Source organism: Urocitellus parryii, chromosome 1 (assembly GCF_045843805.1).
Source record: "Urocitellus parryii isolate mUroPar1 chromosome 1, mUroPar1.hap1, whole genome shotgun sequence".
In the NCBI taxonomy this organism is placed as follows: domain Eukaryota; kingdom Metazoa; phylum Chordata; class Mammalia; order Rodentia; family Sciuridae; genus Urocitellus; species Urocitellus parryii.
Window position 1 is genome coordinate 133,975,100 of NC_135531.1, and position 7,375 is coordinate 133,982,474.

The window sequence follows — 7,375 nt, forward strand, 5'->3', positions numbered from 1 at the left end:
TTCAAAATACTAGAAAAACTAGGGATAGTAGGAACATACCTCAACATTGTAAAAGCTATATATGCTAAACCCAAGGCCAGCACCATTCTAAAAGGAGAAAATTGAAATTATTCCCACTACAAACTGGAACAAGACAAGGATGTCTTCTTTCACCACTTTTATTCAACATCATCCTTGAAACTCTAGCCAGAGAAATTAGACAAAATAAAGATATTAAAGGGATACAAATAGGTAAAGAAAAACTCAAACTATCACTATTTGCTGATGACATGATTCTATATCTAGAAGATCCAAAAAATATCAGCAGAAAACTTCTAGAACTAATAAATGAATTCAGCGAAGTAGCAGGATATACAATAAACACCTATAAATCAAACATGTTCCTATACGTCAACAAAGAATCCATTGAAAGAAAAAATTAGGAAAATGTCTCCATTCCCAATAGCCTCAAAAAATTAAAATAAAATACTTACGAATTAATATGACAAGAGAGGTGAAAGATCTCTACAGTGAAAACTATAGACCACTAAAGAAAGAAATTGAAGAAAACCTCAGAAGTTAAAAAGATCTCCAATGCTCCTGGATACGCCAAATTAATATTGTGAAAATGACCATACTACCAAAAGCATTATTCAGATTTAATGCAATTTCTATTGAAATCCCAATGGCATTCTTCATATACTTAGAAAAAAACAATCATGAAATTTATTTGGAAAAATGAGACCCAGAATAGTTAAAGTTATCCTTAACAAGAAAAGTGAAGCAGGAGGCATCACAATACCAGAACTTAAAATATACTACAGAGCTATAGTAATAAAAATGGCATGGTATTGGCACCAAAATAGCCTTGTAGACCAATGGTACAAAATAGAGGACACAGAAACAAACCCACATAAATATGGTTATGTCATTCTAGACAAAGATGCCAAAAGCATTCACTGGAGAAAATATAGCCTATTCAATAAGTGGTACTGGCAAAACTGGAAATTTGCACATAGCAAAATGCAATTAAACCTCTATCTCTCACCCTAAACAAAAATCAACTCAAGTGGATTAAAGACTTAGGTACTAGAAAAGAGACCCTGTGCCTAAAGTGTCTAGAAATAGAAGAAAAAATAGGCCCAAATGTTCACCATGTCAGAATAGGATCTGACTTCCTTAACAAGATTCCTATAGGGTAAGAAGTAAAATCAAGAATAAATAAATGTGATGGATTCAAATTAAAAAGTTTTCTTTCTCAGCAAAGGAAACAGTAAGATGAGGATTGAGCCTACAGATTGAGAGAAAATCTGTATCACATCCACCTCCAAAAAAAAAAAGAAAAAAAATAACACAACCAATAAATGCGCAAAGAGACATTTCACAGAGGAAGAAATACAATTGATCAACAAATGTATAAAAAAATGTTCAACATCTTTAACAATTAAATAAATGCAAATCAAAACTAAGATTTCATCTCACTCCCGTCAGAATGGCAATCATCAAGAATACAGGCAACAATAAATGTTGTCGAGGATGTGGTGAAAAAGATACACTCATACATTGTAGGTAGGACTGCAAATTGGTGCAACCACTATGGAAAGCAGTATGGAGAGTCCTCAGAAAATTGGGAATAGAACCACCATTTGACTCAACTGTCCCACTCCTTGGTTTATACCCAAAGGACTTAAAATCAGCATAATATAGTGACACAGCCACATCAATGTTTATAGCAGCTCAATTCACAATAGCTAGACTATGGAGCCAAACTAGGTGTCTCTCAATAGATGAATGGATAAAGAAAATGTGGTACATATAGTTCATGGACTATAACTCAGCTTTAAAGAAGAGAAAAATTATGGCATTTGCCAGAAAATGGTTGGAGTTGGAGAATATCATGCTAAGAGAAATAAGTCAATCCCACAAAACCAAGGATCAAATGTTTTCTCTAATATACAGATGCTAATTCTACAATAAGGCAGGGGGTTGTAGGCAAGAATAGCATTGTCTTAGACTAGGTATAAGGAAGTGATGGGAGGGGAGGGAAGGGGATATGGGGATAGGAAAGATAGTAGAATGAAACGGACATTATTACTGTATGTATATATGTGAATTCATGACCAATATGATTCTGCAACATGTACACTCAGAAAAATGAGAAATTATATCCCATCTATGTATGATATATCAAAGTGCATAATCAAAGTGAATTCTACTATCAGGTAAAACTAATTAAAACTAATATAAAACACAGTATTGTTGATTAAATAAAATAAAAATGATACTATTAAAAAGTGAAACCAGGCAAGGTAAGCCATGCCTCTAATTCCATAAACCCAGAACAGAATCAAGAAAAGCACAAGTTCCATGCCAGCCTCAGCAATTTACTGAGACCATGTCTCAAAATAAAAATAAAAATGTCTTCGGATGTATCTTATGGTAAAGTACCTTGGGTCCAATCCCCATTAATTAATAAATAGATTATTAATTACAAATAAATAAATATCAGCTTGAGAAGAATTTGTATGATGAACATAACTGCACCATTGTTTGGGGCATAGGCATATATATTTATGATTGTTATGTCTTGTTGGTGTATGATTTCCTTGAGCAATATGTAATGCTTAACTCTATCTCTTTTGATTAACTTTGGCTTGAAGACTACTTCATTTGATACGAGGGTCGAAACCCCTGCTTGCTTCTGCATTCCATATGAGTGGTATGATTTTTCCCAACCTTTCACCTTTGGTCTGTGTATGTCTTTTCCTAGGAGTCTCCTGGAGGCAGCATATTGTTGGGTCTTGTTTTTTAAATCCAATCTGCTAGCCTATGTCTTTTGATTGGTGAGTTTAAGCCATTGATATTTAGGGTTATTATTGAGATCTGGTTTGTATTCCCAGCCATATTTGATTATTTTTGTTATTTACCTTGACTTGATTTTCTTCTTTGATTAGTTTTTCCTTTAGGGTACTACTACCACCCTCTGATTATTTTCATTGTTGTTTTTCACTTCCTATTCATGGAATATTTTTCCAAGGATGTTTTGCAGTGCCAGTTTTCTAGCTATAAATTCTTTTAACTTTTATTTATCATGTAAGGTTTTTATTTCATTTTCAAGTCTAAAGCTTAGTTTTGCTGGATACAAGATTCTTGGTTGGCACCCATTTTTTTTTCAGAGCTTGATATATGTTGTACCAGGATCTTCTAGCTTTCAGGGTTTATGTTGAAAAATCTGCTGTTATCCTAATTGGTTTTCTCCTATATGTAATCTAATTTCTTTCTCTTGTGGCTTTTAAAATTCTCTCCTTATTCTGTATATTGGGCGTTTTCATTATTATGTGCTGTGGTGTGGACCTGATGTGACTTTTTGTATTTGACACCCTGTAGCCTTCTTGAATTTGGATTTCCAATTCATTCTGCATGTTTGGAAAGTTTTCTGATATTATTTCATTGAATAGATTGTTCATTCCTTTGATGTGGACCTATATGCCTTCCTCTATCCCAATAACTCTTAAATTTGGTCTTTTTATGCTATCCAATATTTCTTGACTGTTATGCTCATGGTTTCTTATCATTATCACTGTGTGGCCTCTGTTCTTTTCAAGATTATATATTTTGCTTTCATTGTCTGATGTCCTATCTTCCAAGTGGTCTATTCTGTTGGTAATACTTTAATTTGAGCTTTCAATTTGGTTTATTTTTTCTGGATTTTTTTGTTATTGTTGTGGTTGGTTTTTTTTTTTTTTAGAACCTCTATCTCCCTGTTGAGATGACCTTTTGCTTCCTGTGTTTGTTTATGTACCTTTTTGTCAAAGTGATCTTTCACTGCCTGTATTTGCTCTCTTATATCTTCCTTGAGTTCACAGAACATTATAACCATGTACACCCTGAACTCCTTATCTGTAATTTCTTCTGATGTGGCTGCCAATGATTCTAATGATGTGGTGTCTTGATTTATTTGGGGCATTTTCTTTCTTTTTCTTTTCATGTTGCTCATGTGTCTTCCTTTTCATCTCTGTGGGTCTGGAGTGTCATTGGTTTTACCCTATAGGTTTTTAGTGCTCTTTTAGGGTTCCAAGACCTTTCCTTTGTGGGGTCTTTTCCTTTGTGGGTAAGGACAATGTTAACAGAACCCAATATCAATAATATACCACCTATGAACAACTTGTTGTTATTAAGACGTTTACAGTTTAGTCTCAATGTACAGAAATGTTGGATTCAATTATTATCTAAAATATAATCAGTAGTTTTGTAAAAAGGTTTACTGTCTCTGATGGTGGACAAATGAACTGGGAGTGGAGTATAAGATGATATCCTGAGGAAGTAGGATGTGAGGATATAGAGTTAATATACCTTAGGAAGTGTAAAGAAGAAATCTAATGGAGAGGGTTAGTAGCAAAGGAATAGACAGGAAGTAATTTAGGGTAGACAAGTACTTGGGAAGACAGTAGAGTACATAAACCAACACACACACACACACACACACACACACACACACACACACACATATATATATATATATATTTAGAAAAATGCACATGTTAAAATAGCAAATTATGGAAGGGGAAAGAAAAATGAAAGAAGAAAAAGGAAAAGAAAAAAATGAGATATAACAACTCTATACTATATTATTCAGATGACTCAGTCCTCTAAGTCCTATTTCATGCAAAGTTCTTGTTTTCACATATGGTGGGGATGTGAGGGCTGGAGGATAGAAGAGTAGAAGAGGGGAAAAAATCTCAAAGGAAGAAACTGGGGTTGTTGCTAATTTTAGAGATCTGTATCATTCCTGCTTCTCTTCTCATCCAATAGAAGGGGTTTTCTGTTGTAAGCTGGTGTCTTTGCCCTCAGGAGGGTGGAGGTAACCAGGGTGAAAAGATTGGTCCTGATGCAGGGATTCTGGAAGCAGGGAGTTGCACCTGCCAGTCCCTGCAGGGAGACTGTACCTCATGGGGGGTCACTTCTATGACTTGAGCACCTGGTACTATCTCCCTATCTTGCCTGGAGATTCCCCAGTTCCTGGTCTCTCTGTTAGGCTCCAAACTTTCGTCCTTTCTCCCTTAGCAGTTTTCAATTGAGGAGCCTGTCACACAGGAGCTCCCATGGGAAACTCCCTGGTCGCACTGCACACCTGTGTTAGGCAGCTACTGTGTTGGGTTAACAATGCTGAAGAGGGGGGATGTTGGGATTTTGGTACCTGGCTGCTGAAGATCTGATCTGGGAGCTGCCCCCACCTAATATGGTGAGACTGTTGAGCCAAGATGGAGGCAGTCTTCTTTCAGTGCCAGGGTATCTGGTGAGGTGGGGGATGCTGGATGATGGCGTTGTGCTGTGGGTAAGTATCAGCTGAGTGACCTACATGGGAGTAGAGCAAAGTCTTGGAGATCTGCAGATGTGTTGATAGGTGATTCTGCTAAGGTGCTCATGAGCCCTGCTTTGGCTAGAACTTGGAGCTTCGGGTTCTACTCAAATGCCAAGTGTCCTGCTCTAAAACTGAGGCCCAGAACCCTGTGCAGGGTCACAGTGCTGGTGATTTCTGCAGAGAGCAGGTGTATAGGAGTCTTCTAACACTCTCAGAGATGCAGTATTCTGAGTAGGTGAGATCTGGATCACAGAGCGATCCAGAATGTTGCCTCCCTCTAGCCCTCCATCTTCCTCCCTCATAAATAAATAAATATCAGTGGAAAAAAGTCTTTCCTAAGCTTTACACCTTGCCCTGTGATCCACAATAAATCATGGACTGATTTAAAATGGGAAATTAAATAGAAGAAAAGAAAGCGTATAAGGAAAGCTAGTCCAAAGGGAAGGGGCAGGGGCAAGCAGAAATGCTTTTTATTATATCTGGAGAATTTACTGGCTTCTCCCCAAAAGTTTGTGTCTCTGTTACTGCATGTGCTAAATTCCCCTAGAGCCATGCTAGGAACCAGGTGGATGTGGTAGGGATATATAGATTTGAGGAGACTGTGTTATGCTAGTTTACTTAGAGACCAAGCATTCATAATCCTGATGTTCTGATCTACCCAGTCATCAGCCTCTGGTGTCTGGAAGGCTGCAGAGCAGGTACCCTGGACAAGTTCAGACTTTGAGCCATCACCTGGAGCCTCATCCCAGTGTCCTCATCCTTCATGGAGGTAAACAACTACAGCTTGGAAAGGGCAGCTGTCTTGGAGGGGGTATCCCCAGTGACACAGGGACATTCTTAGCCTGTGGGTGTCTGCTCCAGCTCAGGCAGGGTACTTCTTGGCATACTACAGGGCATGCAACATTATGGAAAATCTCAAGCCATGACTCTGAGCTGCCTAGGACGCTAGAACCCAGGGACTCCAAAGAAGAGCTTGGCCAGAGCATAGCCCCCAAAGAGAGTGAGCCCAAACTTCACTCTACCCTCTTTAAACTGCAGACTGGCCCCTGGGTCTTGGGGACTCCAGGTGGCCTGCCATGAATGTTGGGTGCAGCAGGGTGGCCTTGGATATAGTGAATCTACATGCCACAGATTGTCCTTCCATAAGCTCAGGTAGGTCTTCTCCTTGCACCATGCTCAGTAAGTTTTGTTTTGGCACCATGAGGCTTAAATTTCATCTAGCTCTATCTCTGCTGCTTGCTGCTGCTACTGCTCCTCCTGCAGCAGCAGCAAGCTGTGATGTTAAGGTGAGACTTTCCTTCCCCCACCAATATTGGGATGTATTGGGCCTGAGGCAACCACTTTTACTTCCGCTCTAGCGCCACCTATAATACTGCATATCCTACACTTCCATCTACAACTGGACAGAAGAGCCAATAGCTGACTAGTAGGTGGTTGAGTCTGCCAGGAGCCAATCATTGCTGGCCTAGCTGATTCTATCCAGCAAGAGGCCACGCCCCCCACAAACAGTTCTGTTTATTGGTGTTGCCTGGCAACGGCTATTTTCCAGTGGAGAGATACTAATCTCCCAGCGGCTGGCTATACTGTTGGGCGCTTTGCAGCGATTTAGTTCAGCTAATCTTTAGTTCAAAGAATCCGAGTTGGAGGCAGAGGAAGCCCCCATGGGGAGCGAGTATCCAATGCCTCAGGATGACATCGGCCTGGAGGAAAATTGTTGCCTACCGCATGGAAAATAAGATTTACAAATTTCACGAGGCTGTCAGAAATGGTGACTTACCTCGAGTGAAATATTTCCTAGCTCGTGGAAGTCATGTTGATGACACGGACAGAAAGAAAAGGTATGGGATCTGGGAAGTCAGGGGCTGAAGGACAAGGGGCCAACTGGGGAAAGCAGGGTAATGGGTCTTCACTATTGATGCTGTGCCCATGGGGGCAGAGCAGGAGGGAGACCGACCCTTCTTTCAACAGGATACTTGACTTTCATACCCCCATGGAGCTTCTGTACCAGGCACCTGCAAACCTTGGAGGTCTAGC